General features: G+C 40.7%; 1 protein-coding gene across 5 annotated transcripts in view; it reads left to right on the forward strand.

Moving 5' to 3' along the window:
• Nucleotides 1-8,319: 8,319 nt before the first annotated feature.
• FAR2 (fatty acyl-CoA reductase 2) overlaps nt 8,320-21,726 on the forward strand; it is a 170,466-nt gene continuing 157,059 nt past the window's right edge. For 2 of the 5 annotated variants that reach the window (XR_008712020.1, XM_055572875.1), the window contains exon 1: nt 10,241-10,678. The gene's annotated coding sequence lies outside the window, so the exon portion shown is untranslated. Of the gene's footprint in view, nt 9,416-9,913; nt 10,055-10,240; nt 10,679-21,726 lie in introns of those variants that run through there. The other 3 variants (XM_055572897.1, XM_055572887.1, XM_055572879.1) reach the window with 3 other exon arrangements.

Raw genomic sequence — 21,726 nt, forward strand, 5'->3', positions numbered from 1 at the left:
GTTGTGATCCACATAGTCAAAAGCTTTGGCATAGTCAATAAAGCAGACTTAGATGTTTTTCTGGAACTCCCATGCTTTTTTGATGATCTCTGGATCCTCTGCCTTTTCTACGTCCAGCTTGAACATCTGGAAGCTCACAATTCATGTACTGTTGAAGCCTGGCTTAGAGAATTTTGAGCATTACTTTGCTAGCATGTGGGATGAGTGCAATTGTGTGGTAGTATGAGCATTCTTTGGCATTGCCTTTCTTTGGGATTAGAATGAAAACTGACCTTTTCCAGTCCTGTGGCCAATGTTGAGTTTTCCAAATTTGCTGGCATATTGAGTGCAGCACTTTCACAGGATCATCTTTTAGGATTTGAAATAGCTCAGCTGGAATTCCATCACCTCCGCTAGCTTTACTCGTAGTGATGCTTCCTAAGGCCCACTTGACTTCATATTCCAGGATGTCTGGCTCTAGGTGAGTGATCACACCATCGTGGTTATCTGGGTCATCAAGATCTTTTTGGTATAGTTCTTCTTTGTATTCTTGCCATCCCTTCTCAATATCTTCTGCTTCTCTTAGGTTCATACCATTTCTGTCCTTTATTGTGCCCATCTTTGTATGAAATATTCCCTTAGTATCTCTAATTTTTTTTTTAAGAGATTTCTAGTCTTTCCCATTCTATTGTTTTCCTCTATTTCTTTGCATTGGTCACTGAGGAAGACTTTCTTATCTTTCCTTGTTATTCTTTAGAGCTCTGCATTCAAATGCATATATCTTTCCTTTTCTCCTTTGCCTTTTGCTTCTCTTCTTTTCACAGCATTTGTAAGGCCTCCTCAGACAACTATTTTGCCTTTTTCCATCTCTTTTTCTTGGGGATGGTCTTGATCACTGCCTCCTGTACAATATCACGAACCTCAATCCATAGTTCTTCAGGCACTCTGTCTATCAGATCTAATCCCTTGAATCTATTTGTCACTTCCACTGTATAATCATAAGGGATTTGATTTAGGTCATACCTGAATGGTCTGGTGGTTTTCCCTACTTTCTTCAATTTAAGTCTGAATTTGGCAATAAGGAGTTCATGATATGAGCCACAGTCAGCTCCTGGTCTTACTTTTGTTGACTGTGTACAGCTTCTCCATCTTTGGCTGCAAAGAATAAAATCAATCTGATTTCTGTATTGACCATCTGGTGATGTCCATATGTAGAGTCATCTCTTGTGTTGTCGGAAGAAAGTGTTTGCTATGATCAGTGCATTCTCTTGGCAAAACTGTGTTAGCCTTTGCCTTGCTTCATTTTGTACTCTAAGGCCAAATTTGCCTGTTAGTCTAGGTATCTCTTGACTTCCTACTTTTGCATTTCATCTCTATGTGTCTCAATATTTAAATTATCTAAATCCTGTAGACAACACATAGTTGGGTCTTGGGTTTTTTTGATCCATTCTTACAATCTTTTCATTACATATTTATACCATTGACATTTAAGAGGACTACTGATATGGCTGTATAAATATCTCCCATATTTGTGATTGGTTTTTATTTTTATTTTTTTGCCCTTATTCTTTGTTCTCATTTATGTGTTTTGCACTTTTTCTGATTTTTGTGGTTTTAATTAAGCATTTTATATGGCTCTTCTATATATTTTACTTCTAATTTTTTATTCACTGGTACTCTTCTTTTCTCTACAAAGATCCAAACTTCTGACCTGTTTTGTTTTCTTTCTCTCTGAAGAACTTCTTTTAAAATTTTTTGCTAGGTAGTTCTAATGGCAACAAATTTCCTCAAATTTTATTAATCTGAGAAAGTCTTTTCTTCTCTTTCATTTTTGAAATATAATTTTATATGGCACAGAATTCTACATTGATGATCTTTTTTTCTCTCAACAGTAAACATTTCATTTCATGCCATTCTTTGAGTATTTTCTGAGGAGAAGTTGGGTGAACTTAAGAATTCTTAGTTTTGTTTCTCTATAGATAAGGCGTTTTTTTCCTCTGACTATCTTCAAGATTTTTTCTTTACCTTTGATTTTCTAACGTTTGAATATGAAAACCTTAGGTATACATTTGTAGATTGGTGGGGTTTTTGGGGTTTTGTTTTTTATTTTTGTTTGTTTTTGCATTTATCCAGCCTAGTTTTTCTGAGATTTCTGGATCTGTGGTGTGGTGTCTAAAACTGGTTTGGGTTAATTCTTAATAATTATTGCTTCAAATATTGCTCTGTTTCTCTCTTTCTTTTCCTTCTGGTATTCTTATTATGCACATATATTTTGTAGTTGTCCCATAGTCTTTGGATATTCTTCTTGCTTTTTTCTTTTTACTTTTCAGCTTTGGACATTTCTATTGTCATACCCTCAAGTTCAGAGATTCTTTCCTCAGTGATATCTCGTCTATCAATGAGCCCAAAAGGCATTCTTCATTTCTTCTACAATATTTTCCATCTCTTGCATTTACTTTTTATTCTTTCTTAGAATTTGCATCTCTCTGTTATGTTATCCATCTGTTCTTGCATATTATCTGCTCTTTCCACTAACGTCTTCAGCATCTTAATGATAGTTTTAAAGAAATTCTTGGTCTTATAATTCCAACATTCCTGCCATATCTAACTGATTTTGATACTTGTTCAGTGTCTTCACACTGTGTTTTTTACCTCTAGTATACCTGGTAATATTTGTTGTGATGGTGGTTGTTGAAAGCTGATCTGAGTGCTGGGTAAAAGTAATCACAATAAATAGGCATTTAGTAATGTAATGGTTACATGTGAAGAAGGGAAGCATTGTGCTGTCCTATGGTTATGTCTCAATCTTTTGGTAAGTCTGTGCCCCTGGGCTGTGAACTTCACAGATTCTTCTCAGTTTTTCCCACCTTAGATGGAATGAGACAGGGGAGGGGGCTGGAGTCACGTATTTCCCTTTCTGCAGTTATGTTGGGTTCTGATAAAATCCCCACAGTTTAGGCTCTAGCAAAATAATTTCTCCTAATGGCAACCTTGTTAAGAAGAGCAGAATATTCTGGCTTTTAAAAAGTGGTTCTTTTTCCCCTCCCACTGTGGAAATACCAGGGGATTTTTCACTTGGAGAACTTGGGAGATGCTAGAAGTAAAACTCAAAAAAGCATGTCCCTCTCCTGTCTGATTACTGTGTCTCCCTGGTGACTGTAACTCTCAGAGTTGTCCACACTGAGCCTCCAACAATTCATCTACTACAGTTCAGGCATTCCTACTGGCACTGATAACTTGAAGGTTTCTGTTTCTGTCAGTTGTGATTTTCTGTACCCCCTCATTTGTTTCTCCAGTTTTGGTGGCAGCAGTTTGCCCTGTGACTTCATTTCTCTGCCAAATCTAAAAAGAATTAATTTTTACTTTGTTCAGCTTTTTCTTTGTTGGAATGGTGTGGTTACTCATAGCATTTTAAAAATTAAACGTTTTAATATAATTTAAATAAATACATAGATATGAGCATATGATGCCTTAATTTTTCTTGTTCTTTTTCCATCTTTGCCTGGTACTCCTCTCTCATATTTCCCCTTCATGCATTAGTGCTTCTCCTTCACCAACCAAGGTAACATGTTAATAACCTAAGATGAGATGGCTAGATGGCATCACCGGCTTGATGGACGTGAGTTTGAGTGAACTCTGGGAATTGGTGATGGACAGGGAGGCCTGGCGTGCTGCAATTCATGGGGTCACAAAGAGTCAGACACAACTGAGCAACTGAACTGAACTGAACTGAACTGATGTATCCTCTGAAGGATACATGTATCTTTTTTCCCAAGCTTTCATAGACCTATAAATCTATATATATACACATACATATTCAGTTATTTGACATTAATTTAATGTGAATAAAATCACATTATACATGTTTCCAGCATATTACTTTCTTCATACACTAAACCTCTTGGAAATTTGTGCAATTCAACTGGCATAGCTTGAATTTATTCTTTTTAATGTCTTCATAATAGTCAGTAGAGAAGATATGCTTTTAGTTAATTCAGCTATAACCCTATTGTGCTCTACAACAGTTCTCCAAAGAACTCTCAATGTCATCATTCTCAAAAAATTCTGAATGTTATGACTCAGGGTTTGAGAAAGCACTTGAATAGGCCTATATTTAGAATCAGAATATATGAGTTTAGTCTCCACCTGTTACACTTTCACAATGGTCAATAAAGGAGTTACATAACTTTTAAGGACCTATATATCTCCATAAGGGAAAAGAAGACAAGAAAAAATTCTGTAAAAATCCATCTGAGATTAAAGCCCAGGTTGACATTATGATTTCTGCCTTCTTAATCCTGAACAAAAAACATGTTATCTATGTTAGAATGAGTGCCCTATGGGACTTTGATAACTATAAATAGGTATTGTTTTAAAACACTAAGGTTACAATAATTGGTTATGCAGCAACAGAAAACTAATTAAGTGACTTTATTCAAGACATAAGTCGAGTCTTCCATACTCTAAAATAAAAAAGTGGGCCCAAAGGATAAGCTTTCTAGTTGTAGAACACTATATTATTATGATTTGACTGTACATCAAAATCAAACCTCTGTTTCCATGATACTCTTGATTAATAGAAACATGGTTTGTTTGTTTCAGCAGCATTTAGCAATGACACCACTTTGGGAACACTTAGGTAAATTTACAGTCTCCAACTTTAAGGTGTAGTTAGAATGATCAGACATGTTATTTTAGATCTGTCATATTTTATAACTATTTTGCATATGAAATTAAAAACCTCCAGGCTGATTAACAGAAAAACATTTATTTTATGGGGTTGAATAAAATGGTAAGTCATTAAGCAGTAGTTAGGGAGAGAAGGCTGAAAACTTCTTCAGTCTTCTGAAAGACTGAAAGTCTTCTTCAGAAGACTGAAAACTGGACGTGTTATTAAAATAACTGAAGCTAGTTATTTTAATAGTCTATTTCTCAACATTGACCATGAGCAGCCATAGTTTTAAAATACAACCCTGGAAACTACTCTCTAACCAAATCAGCATGGAGCTGAATTGTCTTGACAAGAGTTGTGTGTATAGCATGTGTGAGGATGCAGAACCACAGGACCCATTTCGTAAAATCAAAATCCTTTGCAGTTTTATCAGCACTTGTGCCTATTGAGAGCAAGATGATAAAATATTTAGCAAGTCTTCTGTCCATGACTTCAAAAGTGGATGAGAATTTAAAGATTTCTAGTAAAATATTCATTTGAAATGCCTTGAATCATAGATATCTCTTTCAAAAAAAAAAAAAACAAAAAAGTAAATAAGCAGGTTTCCACCCCAAATTGCCTGCATTGATTTTCTAGAGCTGTAGTAATAAATTACTGGGTAGCTTAAGCAACAAAGTTTTAAACTGTCACAGCTCTGGAGGATGGAAGTCTGATCACAAGGTGAGAGCCTTGCTCCTTGTGGAGGTTCTAGGGGAGAATCCTTCCTTGTCTTCTGGCTTCTGGAAGCTGTCTGCATTCCTTGGCTTTCTTTCCTTGCCCCCCACATTGCTCCAGTTTCTGTCTTGTCTTCAAATCACTTTATCCAACATGTGGCTCATGTGGTAAAGAATCTGCCAGCAATGCAGGAGACCCAGGTTCAATCCCTGAATCAGGAAGATACCCTGGAGAAGGGAATGGCTACCCACTCCAGTATTCTTGCCTGGAGGATCTCAGGAAAAGAAGAGTTTAGTGGGCTACTGTCCTTGGGGTCACAAAAAGTCAGACGTGACTGAGCAACTAAGCATGCTATCACTCTATATGTTTCAAATGTCCCTCTGCCTTTTGCTTATAAAGGCAATTGCCATTGGATTTAGGGCCCATCTGGACAATCCAGTAAGACCTTTTCTGAAGCCTTTTAATTTCATTGCATATGCAAAGACTCTTTCATCCAAAGCAGGTAACAGTCATAGGTTTCAGATATCTGTACCAGGACATATATTTTAGGAGCCACAATTTAACCTACTATGTAATAGGGAAGAATCTTTGTATTCTGTTACAAGTTAATCACTAAAAAGATGTTGCCTATAAACTTAAATTATACATAATAGCCCCTCTCTGGAAACTCTGACTCTCAGGTAATGAGCACTAAGCTAAAATAACTTTGCTTAGCTCACAGGAAACATCACCAGGCCCATTTTTGAATTACTGCAGGAAGGAAAAAACACATCCCCTTCTGAGGCTGACTGGAGCCAGGAAATGTTTGACTTTACTCTGTCCTCATTTAGTATAAAAGAGGCCTGAATTCTAACTCACACAAGTTGGCTCTTTGGAACATGAGTCCACCATATTCTTGGTCTGCCAGCTTTCTGAATAAAGTTGCTATTACCTTCCCTACCAATTCACTTTTTTGATTTATTGGCCTGTTGCAGGGTAAGTAGTATGTGCTTGGAGGAAATAATGACTACATGGTCTCTTCTCGCTGTTATATGCTTGTGGGTTGATTTATGTCTTTCTCCACATTTCTGCCAAATTCATGTTTCAGAGTCCTAACCCTCAGTACCTCAGAATGTGACTTTATTTGGAAATATGTTGTTGTTCAGTCATGTCAGACTCTTTGCAACCCCATGGTCTGCAGCACGCCAGGCTTCTCTCTCCTTTACCATCGCCCAGAGCTTGCTGAAACTCATGTCCATTGAGTCAGTGATGCCATCCAACCATCTCGTCCTCTGGTGTCCCCTTCTCCTCCTCAGGGTCTTTTATAATGAGTCAGATCTTCACATTAGGTGGCCAAAGTATTGGTGCTTAAGCTTCAGCATCAGTCCTTGTAATGAATATTCAGGACTGATTTTCTTTAGGATAGACTGATTTGATCTCCTTGCAGTCCAAGGAACTCTCAAGAGTTTTCTCCAGCACCACAGCTGAAAAGAATCAATTCTTTGCATTCAGCCTTCTTTATGGTCCAACTCTCACATCCATACATGACTACTGGAAAAACCATAGATTTGACTAGATGGACCTTTGTCAGCAAAGTGATGTCTCCTCTTTTTAATATGCTGTCTAGGTTGGTCATAGCTTTTCTTCCAAGGAGCAAGTGTCTTTTAATTTCGTGGCTGCAGTCACCATCTGCAGTGATTTTGGAGCCGAAGGAAATAAAGTCTGTCACTGTTTCCATTGTTTCCCCATCTATTTGCCATGAAGTCATGGGACTGGAAGCCATGATCTTTGTTTTTTGAATGCTGAGTTTTAAGTCAGTGTTTTCACTCTCCTGTTTCACCTTCATCAAATGGCTCTTTAGTTCCTCTTTGCTTTTTTCCATAAAGGTGGTGTCATCTGCATAGCTGAGGTTATTGTCATTTCTCCTGGTAATCTTGATTCCAGCTTGTGCGTCATCCAGCCAGGCATTTCGCCTGATGGGAATAGTGTTGTTGCAAATGTAATCAATTTAGATGAGGCCATTAGGATGAGCCCTAGTCCAATATGACTGGTGTCTTTATAGAAAAAGAAAATTTGGACACAGAAATATACATGCACATAGAGAATACAATGTGAAGATGGAGGTAATGATCAGGGTTATACTTCTGGAAGTCAAGAAAAGCCAGAAAAATTGTCAGCAAAAAAATGGAAGCTAGGTGGGTGGCACAAAACTGATTCTCCCCCACAGCTTTCAGAAAAAGAATCCTGTCAACACTTTGATCTTGAACTTCCAGACTCCAGAACTGTGAGATAATTTCTGTTTAATTCACCCCTCCATGTACTTTGTTAAGGCAGTCACAGCAAATGAATACATTATCCATAAAGAAAATCATTTTAAATAGTGAAAGTAAAATTATGGTTTAGTAACCTATACTAATGTCAAGTACGGATGTGAGAGTTGGGCCATAAGGAAGGTAAAGTACCAAAGAATTGATGCTTTTGAACTGTGGTGTTGGAGAAGACTCTTGAGAGTCCCTTGGACAGCAAGGAGATCAAACCAGTCAATCCTAAAGGAAATCAACCCTGAATACTCATTGGAAGAACTGATGCTGAAGCTCCACTACTTTGGCCACCTGATGTGAAAAGCCAACTTATTGTGAAAGACCCTGATGCTGGGAAAGACTGAAGGCAGATAGAGGATAAGATGGTTGAATGGCATCACTGATTCAATGGACATCAAGTTGGGCAAACTCCAGGAGATGATGATCGGGACATGGACGCCTGGAGTGCTGCAGTTCATGGGGTCACAAAGAGTTGGACGCGACTTGGTAACTAAACAATAACAACTAATGTTTTGTCAACACTCCATTGAAAATGTTATTTTACTTATGCTTTATAAATAATGCTATAATAAACATGTAACTTTGTCCATATGTCATTTTCCTTTTTGTGATTTTTTTTTTTTTTTTTGGTTATGTTCTAAAGAATGAGAATCCTATTTCAAAGGATTCAGAACAATAAAAAAAGTTTGAAGGACTCGCCTTGGAAACTTCTTGGAAATTGTTTTTCAGAGTTGTAACAGTTTACCTTTATCCGCTATGTGATGAATGATTTCAACACCTCTCACCACCATTTGACAGTATCATTTCAAGTGCTGTCATGCCAGCTGTTTTGGCAACACATTTAGAGGTATTTTTCCAGTGGGATGGGTAACAAAGTATATTTATGTGGTCCTAACTTTTTCTGTCTCCTTGCTTTCAGGCAATCACCAGAGAAAATTAGTCACAGGTTCTTTAGACTACATTTGGCTTAATACATTTAATTGTAGAGAGTCCAACAGAAGAGAATTCAAAATGAGTGTGATCTTTTTTAAGAATGCAAAAAGTGGTTCATATTAACTCCAACTTGCATGAATTAAATTTTATTTATTTGCATGCTGATTGTTGTAATGAGGAAAATGAAGACAACTTATAGGACAATATTCCTTTTTTGGCTTTTCTTATTATCTTCCAAATTGTCCAAGAAATGAGCTTGGGCGTTGACTGCTTTTTTTGAGCACGTCCTGGGTTAGAACGGTGACAGCTCACTCATGTGCCTGTCTGTCCCCTTAAAAGTCTTTCCTGATGAAGGCTCCAATTTTTCCTTTCAAAATGTATCAGAGACCAAACCAAATCTCCCGCCGCCCTCTCCCCCAAGCTACTAGGCTTATGAACAAAACCTCTCTCATTCTCTTTTCTTAATCTTAAGTGCTGCAGAGCAAAGCTGACCGGCTGCGTTTTTGCAGCCCCATCTCTGATCCTCTCTAGTTTCCTATCCACCTACCTACTCCCACCTGACGCAGATAGAGCCTGCTTTTTGCCCTCTGCACCCCGAGCAAGAGTGAACCGTGCCTCCGTCCAGCACGAGGGGCTCCGTGAATCCAGCCCCTCCTGGATTTTTAAAAGGACACCGCGCCAGTCGGTCATTGCCAGGCGCCTCCGCAGAGTTTGGAGCCGATAAGAGAGCATCCCTCCCACTGGGCGTGCAGTACGGACAAGCTTGAGTACAATCGGATTTTTGGCTGCCTCTTCCGCTAGGGTGGCTGGGGGAAAGGTGCGTCCTCCAAGTGTTCACAATAGAACCTCTGACCCTCTGTCTCCTGTCTCCGTCTCTCCCTTCCTGCTCTGTCTCTGTCTCTCCTCCTCCTCCCCTTTCTCCCACCTCCCCCCCAACCCCCTTTCTCTCAAGATGTGGGAGCTCCCCTTCTTTCCCAGACCAGAGAGGGGCGCCTTTCCTGCTCCCTCTCCCCCCTCACCCACCGATTAAAAAAAAAAAAATGAGGGAAAAAAATCCTACCCGGGAGTAATAGCGAGCGGATCTGCTCGGCGCTGAATGAATGGAAGCTGCGGGGCGGGCCTGCGCGCACTGCCGCCCTGCCCACCATGAGGTCGCCCGGCGGCCTGTAGGGCCCTCGCCAGCCCCTCGCCCTCCTCCCGCCCCGGGTAGAAGCAGCCGCCGGCTCCGCGCCCGACGCCCAGGCCGCGGTGGCCACGGTGGCCGCGGGGAAGGTCGGAGGGAGGGTGGTTTCCTCCCGCCCCACACCCAGTCTCCGAGCCGGATATATAGAGTGTCACGTTTGGGAGCCAAAAGACGAGAGCAGCTTCGTTGAGACTGGAGCACTTCCCGGAGCCCCAGGGAAGGACTGGGATTTCGAGGTCCACTAGTTGAGCACCCCCTCGCCTGGAGGAGCAGGTATTCGGGGTCGCAGTTCGGCCGCGCGAGCGCCCACGCCTCTGCCGGCGAGAGCCGGCCGGGGTGGCCCGCAGGCAGGGCGCGGCGGGGTCGAAAGCGAGGGCGGGGCGGCCTCGAGGCCCCGAGGAAGGGTGGGCGCAGGGACAGGCGGGAGAAGTGGGATTTCCGCGGCTCTGCCCTGGAGCTGCCCTCGCAGTCCGCAGTCAACCGCCAGCGGGTTAGCGCGCTGGGCGCCGGCATCACTAGCCGAGGTGGGGCGCGCGGGGGCGGGAAGGGCGCGCGACGGGAAGGGCACGGTTGGGTTAACGCTGGAGTCCCGCCGTGGCCGCGGGCCCATGGGGCAAGAGGCACCGACCAGGTCTCGCAGAGGCCTCCTCGGCCCCCCGGGCTGTTCCTGGAGAGAGCAGGCCACGTGGGGCGTGGCGGCTGCCCTCTCTGCGCGCTAGACAAGTCCGGGCGCGCTTCCCGACTCCGAGCCCTACCCTGGGCTGTGGCCGCATGAATACTCCTACTCGGGCCTCGCTGCTTACCGACCCCTAGACTGCAATGGGCCTGGGCGGCGTCTTACACCATCAGGTGTGTTCCACCTCTTCTTGCTGGGCCTGGGCGTCTTGGAGACAGCAGGTAAGCGGGTACCAGAAGATTACCACAGGTGCGGATGGGCTTGAGGGAAGCTGCTCACTCACTTTTGGCGTGTACGATAACCCGCGGGGCAGTTCTGTGCAATTAAAAGACTAAATGACCATCTTCCTCCTAGAAACCCTAGAAAAACATCCCACCTGCCAGCCTCCTACTCTTTCACCTCTCGGGATGGGTAGAATTATGAACACTTATTCTTCCATGGATGGGCTACTAAGTGTGAGCAAAAAAGATTGTTTCTGGACCTGCCAGAGCTTTGGCTGTTGGTTGAATTATGTATTGCCCCATTGTGACATGAACAGGGACGAGAGTGGGGACAGCAGAGTGACCAAAATCTCAAGTGAATCGTGTTTTCCTAGTTGTTAGAGGCTGCATCAAGAAATGTTTGACACGCTGTGCAAATGAAAATTTGAGAATTACCCTGAGGTTTCAATTACCCATCTCTCTGTATCTCTATTCATATGAGTTGGAGATTTGGCTGAGATGCATATTTAATGGAAAAGGACAAAGAGACTAAATACAGTTTTAAGTCAGCCACTCAAAAGGAAGGAGCAGGTTTTAAAGCAAAATCCATTTTAAGGGCTATTTGTATGTGAATCTTCTAGGAGATGGGATCGGTTTTTACCAGCCAGACTCAAGACTCACAGCATTTCTTCTGTTGTATTTCTCAGGGTACAGGTCTTTAGAGTACTCTTTTCCCTTTTCTGAGAGCATCTTCTACACCTGTTCTGTTAACAAATTCCTACCTTACTCCTATTTCTGAGTTATAGTTATCTATAAAATTGATGTAAATCAGCATGAGTTGGTAAATCTTACAGTGAGACATTTCTCCTTAAAAGAGGGAGTGTGACATCTAATTGCAGAAGAGGGATAAGCTTCTGTTAAGGTGGTGAAAATAAATAAAATACCTCATATCAGGGTCATGTTTGGGTATCACTTTGGGGTTTGTGAAGAAAGTCATCTTGAACGTCTCAACATCACCTTGAATGTCTCATCATTTGCTTTACTATCATCTGAAAATGCAATCAGATGTTCTTTCTGGCAACATCTGGGCAGCCCTAAGAACTCTTTGTCTTTGTGTTAATTCATGTGTGCCTATGAAAACTTACGCATGAACAAACACAGCCTCTGAAGGAACATTGGTGTACACTGACACCAGCATGCTGCCTCTGCCAGTCTTTTGTGACATTGTGTTTGGTCTCTTTGAGAACATTCATTACTCTTGAAGAGGAATTCTTAATGCTTTATTTTATTTTCTTAACAGAACACTTAAGGATCTGATAAAAGCTACAAAATATGAAAAATAAACTTATGCGTATTAGCATAGAATTTTATCTATAATTTCAGGAGCTCACAGCCTCTTGGATACCCAGTCACCCAGATGATAGAGGTCCAGAGACCTCAGGCTAGGCCAGCTCACAAGGTCCAGTACCTAGAAGGGCCCCATACTTGGTTTAATGTTCTGCTGTCACTGTCAGCTGTCTTAGTAATTTTTAAAGAGGAGCTTCAAATTTTCATCTTATACTGCTGCTGCTGCTAAGTCGCTTCAGTCATGTCCGACTCTGTGCGACCCCATAGACGGCAGCCCACCAGGCTCCCCCGTCCCTGGGGTTCTCAGGCAAGAACACTGGAGTGGGTTGCCATTTCCTTCTCCAATGAATGAAAGTGAAAGTGAAGTCAGTCGTGTCCGATCCTCAGCGACCCCATGGACTACGGCCTTCCAGGCTCCTCTGTCCGTGGGATTTTCCAGGCAAGAGTACTGGAGTGGGGTGTCATTGCCTTCTCCCATCTTATACTAGACCCTGCAAATTCTGTAGCCAGTGCTGAGCCCAGGTTCATAAGCCTATTCTGTTACTTCCTGAATAACAGCACTGTCTCAGCAATCCTACGTGGCGGGTAAATTCTCTGATACAATCTGAAAGTTAGCTGCCGCATGCTTCTGCCACTAAGTCCTTCTACACCCAGTTTTCTCATTGATAAAATAAACATAACAGACAACATCTACTACTGTATTCATCTTAACCGGTTGTTGTAAAAACATACAGGTAAAAAGAGCTAATAATTGTTAAACTGTCTACTTACCTTGAACAGTTGTATACTAATAAAGATGGTATTATTACACACTTACTTTTCTACTCCATGTTTCAGAAGTAGTTTGAGGAAATCTGGTTAAGTATATCAAAACGGTTGCAGAACTTTTATAACCATTATATTTTGGTGGAAGAAGAAAATAAAAAGTAGCTATGGTTTTTAGTATTTTAAGTATTCTTAAAAATCATTATTTGAGCAAGATTGGAATTGGCAACTAAAAGTACAAAATACCTTTCTGGATCCCAAAGATACTTCTAGAATTAAATTGATATTTGGGGAAAGTTCATCCAAAATTGAACAATGAACAACTGAGTCATGATTGAAATTATTTGAGAAGGTAATCCTTTCTGCCTCATTTAATGTTTGCTGCTGCTGCTAAGTCACTTCAGTCGTGTCCGATTCTGTGTGATCCCACAGACCGCAGCCACCAGGCTCCCCCGTCCCTGGGATTCTCCAGGCAAGAACACTGGAGTGGGTTGCCATTTCCTTCTCCAATTCATGAAAGTGAAAAGTGAAAGGGAAGTCGCTCAGTCGTGTCCGACTCTTAGCGACCCCATGGACTGCAGCCTACCAAGCTCCTCCATTTATGGGATTTTCCAGGCAAAGTACTGGAGTGGGGTGCCATTGCTTTAGATACTCGTATTTTCAAAACCTTGAGCAAAGCACTCTATTTAAATGTTCTGGGAGATACCTGGCAATGTAAAGTACACCTAGTCACTTGCCAGGTTATCTTCACTTCCTGTACCACTGCGGGAGGAACTGAGAACCCTTGGACAAGTCCTCTGTCCTCGCGTTCCTCCCTTAGTCACTTCCCTCTGACCTCAGAACTTATCCTTAGCACAGCTTTCATTCCCAGCATGATGGCAACACACTGGTTGAGGAAGAAATAGACTGAAAGGAAATGGGTCCTTTCTGAAAGAAAGGAAATGGCAACACACAGGGTTGAGAAAGAAAATAAACTGAAAGGAAATGGGTCAGACTTCCATATTAAAGTCTTAAAGTTGAGGCGTTAAAAGAAGGTGGATGGGGACTCTTTCTTTCATTCAGCTACTCTGTGCAGAGGCATGCTGTGAACTTTATTAAGTAACAAGTCCTCCTCCATAGATTTATGACATCATTGGCAAGACTGCATATGTAAATATAAGTTGTTAATTAACACACCTGGTAAGTTGTTACAAGTCAATATGAGATAAGGCACCAAATAAATGGTACAGAAAATAAATACAATAAGTCCCTAAGAAGAGAGTAAAGTAAACCAAACTGGTTGGGGAAGCTTGAGTTACATGAGTTGGTCCTTAAAGTTCCCCTTCTAATAGAGATAAATGAATGAGGCTTTTGGCTGATAAGTGTGCAAAAAATGGAAATCTGAAAGGGTGTAAAGTTTCATATAAGAAAAAGGCAGGAGATAAAAAGAACTTTCCACTGGATAGTTTTAATCATGTAATATGTAATTATTAAGCCCATTCTGTGACCAGACACGAAAGACAATTTTCTTGCATTTAGTGTGGAATAAAGCAGATATGTAAGATCTTTTGGATCTTACAGACATTAAAAAATAAATACATAAGAACACATTGTTAGAAGTAGTATGGAGAAGAACAAGGGGCTGTTAAAAAAAAAATGGGCTGATTAAGATTTGGTGCTCTGTGAAGGTCTCTGAAAAGGAAAGATTTAAATTGATATTTGAAGGAGGCACAGGGATTCACTTGGCAAAAAAAAAGAAAAAAAAAAGGAGGGAAAAGCCATTTAGGTAGAGGAAATAGCAAGTAGGTAATCTGTAAAGAGAAGAAAAGCTTGGAAGTGTTCAAGGGATAAAAAGAAGGCACGTGTGTTGGAAAAGGGAGTTTCTGAGAGGCTGGACATGAGTGTGTGTGTGTGTGTGTGTTGTGGGGGGTGGGTAGGCAGGAGCCTGGTCATGCAGATCGTCACAGATCTTGATAAAGATTGTGAATTTTATTTTAATGAGAAGCCTTTGAAGACTTTGAAGCCAGAGGGTAATTTACATTTTAAGGATACCTTTGTAGCTGAAATAAGGAGAATGGACTAGCAGGATCAAGAATGAGAAGTAGAATACAGTTAGGACACAGCCAGCGACTGTGCTGATAGAGGAAGTGGAGAAAAGTGTGCACACTTGAAGTGCATTTCACAAGTCGAATTGATAGACCTTGGTGAAAGACTGACGATGAGAGGTGGCAGAGGAAAGAAGTGTGAGAAGAAATTCCTTCAGTAGATACTGCTGAGTTTTTATAACTCAAAACTATTGTCCTTGATGCATAGAATTTAGAGTTTTCACAGAAGAACTGAAAAGTGACATGGAAACTGATAACACTGCCTGGTACCTCTGAAAAATATGCCAGGATGTTGGAAATGGGGTGAGAGAGAAGAAAATAATATGCTTTTCATATTATCCTTTATAATATTGAGATTATTTATAAAATGTGTACACACTTTATAATTTTGTAAGAGGTTACCACCACAACAAATACGACTCTTGATTTTCTGACTTGAACACATGTATAGCATATGGGATAGTCTAAAATGACAAAAACCCAGATAGAAAGGCCTGATCCTTGTGAAAGTGATTGCTCTATAGCATAACGTACTCCCTTGCTTAGAAGCTTTCCATTCTTCCACCTTTTCTGTATCAATGGTTCCCAGAAATGTAGTCTATGGATCATTGGATGTTAATAATAGTCAAGTAAAGAAAAAGAAAAGCTTCCTGATCATGTAAGTGTAAGGAACAATTTAACCCAATTAAGCAGTTTTGTTGCAGGAGTCCTTGGAGCCTTTAATACACTAAAAATGCACTTTAAGAATCCTCAAGAAAGAAGAGGTATTTTATGCCACATTTCCTAAACTTATTTGACCTTGAAATGCTTTTTTTGGCAGAACATCTGACAGAGTCAGCATTAGCCTAACACGCTTTGGGAAATGCTGCCCTATATTAATAGATTAAACCTCTTAACATCCACAGCTTTCTATTAACCATCAACTTCTCTTATCTCTTTCATGCAACTTAGTTGGAAGAAAGCAGAAGACCAGAATTGAATTGACTCTGTTAATAAGCTCAAAATTGATGATGAAAACAATTCCACTGTATGAATCAGTTATAAAATGATATTCACAAGCAAGATCTGCAGTGTGACTAAAAACAATTAAAAAAAAATTAACTTCTACTTTCTTGGCAAGGCTATGCAGGACCTCTTGAGGGTACATTCTGTCAAGTTTAGATGTACCCATGAGGAAGCTGATGCATAAACAGTGGGGAAGGGCCTCTCATGTCCCATGGTAGTTCTGAGCCTTAGTTGATGTTTGTAGTATATCCCCAACAGGGTACAGTGTGAACACATAGGATGTCTGCGGGAACTGATTTTGCAGTGAATCTCGTTCATCTTTGTTCCTGCTTCCCAGTGTATTTGCATGGTGGTGGGCTGAAGGCAGAAGTGCAATTTATGACCCAAGAACAACCAACAGAGCAGAACAGAAGAAACAAGTTCACACAGCTATGGACTCTGGCCAGGGCTTCATCCACTCAGTGCTCTAGCCAAGGGGTCCACAAACAGTGACTCGAGGGCCAATTTTGGCTCCTGCCTATTTTACTATATCTATTGAACTAAGAATTGTGTTTATATTTTTAAATGGTTTTTAGAAAAGCAAGAATAATGTTCCATGGCACATGAAAGATTTCATAAGTTCACATGTTAGTAGTCATAAATAAAGTTTTATTGGAAATCAGCCAATGCCATGCACTAATTCATCCTATTATCCTATTGCAGCTCCACATAATAAGTAGTTGTGATCTGCAAAGCCTAATATATTTACCATCCGACCCTTACATAAAATATTTGTCAGCCCCTACTCTAGACTATTAACTCACTGGCTGTAAAAATTTTAATAGACTTCTTTTATATATTAGGGGGTAGTCAGTTCAGGCTGCTGTAATAAAGCACTGTAGAATGGGTTGCTTATAAATAACAACAAAAACCTGTATTTCTTACAGTTATGGAGGCCAGTGGTCCAATTTGAAGGCACCAGCAGATGTGATGTCTGGTGAGGACCACTTCCTGGTTCACAAATGTCCTTCTTTCCATTGTAACTTCACATTGTGGAACTTCACAAGGGAGTTCTTAAGAGTCTCTTTTATAAGGGCACTAATCTCATTCACCCGGAGAAGGCAATGGCACCCCACTCCAGTACTCTTGCCTGGAGAATCCCAGGGACAGGGGAGCCTGGTGGGCTGCTGTCTATGGGATCGCACAGAGTTGGACATGACTGAAGTGACTTAGCAGCAGCAGCAGTATCATTCTCCAGAGTTCTCCTTTCATGACCTAATGACTTCCCAGAGACCCACCTTCAAATACCATAAAGTTAGAGAGTAGATTTCAACATATACATTTTCAAGGATTCAAACATTTCAGTCTGTGTCAAAGCTGGAAATACAGATAGGTAAATTGATAGACTAGAAGCTCCTCAAACATTATTGTCATTGGAGTCATAACAATGTCATTTCTTGTGGATGACTAGTATAGCTAGTCATTGGAAATGCCCCTGATTCTGGGAAAGATTAAGGCAAAAGAAGAGGGCAGCAGAGGTGGAGATGGTTAGATAGCATTACTAACTCAGTGGACATGAATTTGAGCAAACTCTTGGACATGTGAAGGACAGGGAAGCCTGGCGTGCTGCAGGTCATGGGGTCACAGTCGGACACCTTAATGACTGAACAACAACAGTATAGTTAGTGTTACCTGCCAATGGAAAGAGCAGAAGATAGTTTTGAGGTGATAGCTTTTGAAAGTTACTCAGACATTTAAACTCATATGTAAAGGATGGGCTGTCAGATAAACATACCCAGGGTCCAAGAAGTTTAGGGGGTAATTAACCCTGATATTACTTAGTTGTTGAAGTCTGCTGCTGCTGAGCATGGGTTTCCGGTGAGTAGTCACCTTTGATTTTTATTTCAGTTAAGCAAATTTGTATTTTATTAATGCATCCTTTTTGTGAAGAGTGATGGTTTAAGGGTGACAGTCTTAAGTTTGGGATGACAACTATACCTTTCATTATCCCTGCTGCTGCTAAGTCGCTTCAATCGTGTCCAACTCTGTGCAACCCCAGAGACAGCAGCCCACCAGGCTCCCCCGTCCCTGGGATTCTCCAGGCAAAAACACTGGAGTGGGTTGCCATTGCCTTCTCCAATGCATGAAAGTGAAAAGTAAAAGTGAAGTCGCTCAGTCGTGTCCAACTCTTAGCAACCCCATGGACTGCAGCCCACCAGGCTCCTCCATCCATGGGATTTGCCAGGCAAGAGTACCGGAGTGGGTTGCCATTGCCTTCTCCGTTCATTATCCCTACCCTGCATTTATTGAGTAAGGATTTTTGGTACAAGACTCCCCAGGTACCTTCATACATAACCAGCACAGCACAGGTACAAATGTGAGAACAGCTGGTCCAGTTGCTTCTGTGGGACTTAGAAACAGAAGATGGAGATGGAGGCTTGTACTTAGGTCTGTCACTGTGGTCACAGAGTCTGTCCACAGGTCAGTATTCCGGGGGAATCAATCAAATAGGATGAAATACAGGGCTTCTTGCCAGCCACATTCATCAGGTACTTTGCATGACTAATTCAGAGACCTGGCTTTAAAAAAAGGATTGGTTTCAGGTGAGATCTTCATTCAACAGCCAATTTTTCCACTTAACACTGTATCAAAGCAAAAATAATATATATTTTAATATATATTATATATTATAATACATATTTCTTTGTGGAACCGACAATGTGATTAAGTAGACAGTGAAAAAAATCATCTTACTTTAATCAACAGACACTAGGAATAGCATATATCTATTGTCTTAGTCATGGTTTATTTTAAAACTCCTAGATAATTCTGTATCCTTTACCTCTGAAGTCCAGCAAAAGCCCTTTCTAGCAGCAGCTGGCAATGCATCTCCTCTGGCTTTTGGACATGCTTTCTAATGCATTTGAACTTCCCAAGCTCCTCCAGAGATGGCCCCCAATTGTTGAAGCACACACTTGAGGGAAGGACAAGAAGCTCTGCCTTGTGAATCTGTGTAGAAAAGGCCAAACTCTGACCTCTCCTATCCACTTACCCACCCATCCACCTCAGTGGAGATGCTGGGTCAATAACATTCACTGGTGAATAACAGGATGACCACAGGAGGCAAGAATAATATTTTCTGAGCCAAGAAATGAGAAAAAAAGTCATTGGGAAAATGCTCCACATTTTAGATCATTTCAGAAAAATGGTGCTTTATTTATCACAGGTCAGTGAGAGGACACATTCCACAAAAGTCAGTGCAAGTTCCCAGTATTTTTGAAGGCAAGATAGTTGGAAATTAGGAAGACCATTAAACTATGTGTCTGGTCCCAATATATTTAAAACCACTAAAGCATTTCAAATAGAATTAGATTCTCCAATATTGTTAAGAAACTGGAATAATCTGCCCAGAAGAATTTGATAACCTGAACAAAAGAAGCTCTGTATAACAATTCACTATGTGTGCATGTATTAAAGTTTTTCACTATTGTTTTCAAGAAAGAACATTTAATACTAAATAGTGTGTTGGTAATAGCATAATTTTATCCAATAATAAAATCATTTTAGAGATAGATAATACTCATTTAATAAAAATGGAACTATTTGTCTAAAAATTAAGAGAAATTGTCCACTTAATTCCACATGAAACATAAATGTAAATAAGATACCCTGATAAATATTAATGAAATCAACTTTATGTCAGTCTGTGTATTTTTAGTTCTATTATGCTATAACTGTTGTCTCTTTCTGAATTGACTCACTTCCATTGTGTTTTATTTACACAAGACCTTCAGGACATATCTCTTCTGAAGATAACTGTGTCTTCTGAAGGATGGACTCTTACTCTCTCACCAAAATGCTTTGAGAACATTAGATCTACTTATAAAACTTCTCCAAGCTTCAGGAGAGTCTGAAAGAGTTATTTGTTCTTGAACTGAGCAGTTTCCTTCTTTCTCAGTAACCTGGACTTGTCAAACCTCTCTCCTTACTAGAATTTTGACATTACTTCTTTCTTTTCTTCTTACTATTTTGGTCCAGTCCCACCTGAAGCAGTGGTTATGCAAGTACACAGTGCACTGCTGATCACAGGATTGCACTTTAGGTAAATTTAGGTCTCAGTTTCTTTTAGGACAGTGAGACTTTCTCAAATTAGCCTTCCCCTGAACTCTTAGACATACTATATGTTAGCACATATGCCATCTAATCTACCATACATAACGGTGAGCAAACGGCTTTGCCTTAACTAACTCTATTCACATTCTAAGTTGTAGAATGTTCAAGTACTGTATCAATATTTGATCTAAATTTGTCATTTTATAATAAAAAACAAGCCAGTCCCAAAGACCTGAAGTGACTTGTCACATATCTATTTAATGAATGAGTGTAGACTATTATCCAGATCTTATGATTGCAAATTCCATGATTATTCTATTCATTCATTCAGTTTACTGAGCATCTACCATGTGTCAGATTGGATATTAGGCTCTGCAAATATAGTGGTAAACAAGTTATAGTACCTGCCATTAAGCTTTAGTGCCCTCTATTCATTGAACATTTTTTAGCCAGTTAAAACTTTGGAGTTTGTGAAATCTTTCAGCAGACCCTCAGTGTAAAAATACAAGATACTCATATATTTTTATTTCCTGTTCTTTCCCCTCCTAACAAGCTTCAGCAAATGATTTAGCTTCCCATGACCCTGAGCAGTTAACACCAAGAAGAAAGTGATGGGAAATGGAATTAAAATGAATTAAAGTCCACAGGGAAGATAATGAAAATTCTCCCTAAGGAATAGTGTTCTCCTGTATCCACTGTAAGTCCTGAGGATTGACTAGCCTGTGTCACCTTCCTCTTAGTCACTCACTCTTTCCCCAGACTGCCATGGATGGAGATCAGTCTTCATGCTTCCTCCTTTCCTTTCTGCCCTTTAAGATAGATAACACAATCTCTTTGTGTTTTAAGTAGTTTACTGCTAATCATAGTGGAAAAAAAGAAATGGAAGAGCAGAAACAACCAATGTGAGCAAGTTATAGTTTCAGAATGATACCTTTGAGTCTTGGTGTAGGGCCAGTAGTTAGGCACTGACTTCCTGTGTGATGACACCCCAGTATCTTCAGCCATCCAACTTTATTTCTACACGTGAGATCAAAAACCAATCCTCTGTTTGAAAAAATCCTCACCTATACTCAAGTACTTCCCTCATAGTTCAGTTGGTAAAGAATCTGCCTGCAGTGCAGGAGACCTGAGTTCAATTCCTGGGTCGGGAAGATCCCCTGGAGAAGGAAATGGCAACCCACTCCAGTATTCTTGCCTGGAGACTCCCATGGACAAAGGAGCTGGCAGGCTACAGACCATGGGGTCACAAGAGTCGGACACAACTTAGTGACTAAACCACCATCACCATACTCTTAAATCTAGATGAAGGTATTTGTCTGATGGGGACATTTATAGTTTTCAACAGATTTTCAAAGGGGTCTTAGTCAAAGCAAGATGGGGAACCACTGCCTTAGGAACAATCAAATGACCATTTTACCTCCTTGAAGACCTCCAGACTCAGGAAAGATCCCTTCTGAGGATTCCTCACAAGGACCGTAGAGCTGTTCTGGATGGTTAGGTTTTCTTGATCCATTTTCAGTGTGTCACACAATCCAGAATGTTTCATTGTTCCAAAACAGAAAAAGGATCATGTCATCCCTTGCCTAAAGCCTCTGCTTCTCAACCTGAGATGCTAGTTGAAGTAGGTGTGGGTGGTAGGCCTCCCTAATGCAGAAGCACTTTGAGCATCACCCGTCCTTCCTGCATCTCAGAAATCTGGAGACTCAAAAAAGCAAGGTGTTGAAAGGTTGGTTCCTTCCCAAGACTATGAGAAAAGCAATTATTTTAAGCCTCTTC

The sequence above is a fragment of the Bubalus kerabau genome, chromosome 1, assembly GCF_029407905.1.
Source record: "Bubalus kerabau isolate K-KA32 ecotype Philippines breed swamp buffalo chromosome 1, PCC_UOA_SB_1v2, whole genome shotgun sequence".
Taxonomy (NCBI): Eukaryota; Metazoa; Chordata; class Mammalia; order Artiodactyla; family Bovidae; genus Bubalus; species Bubalus kerabau.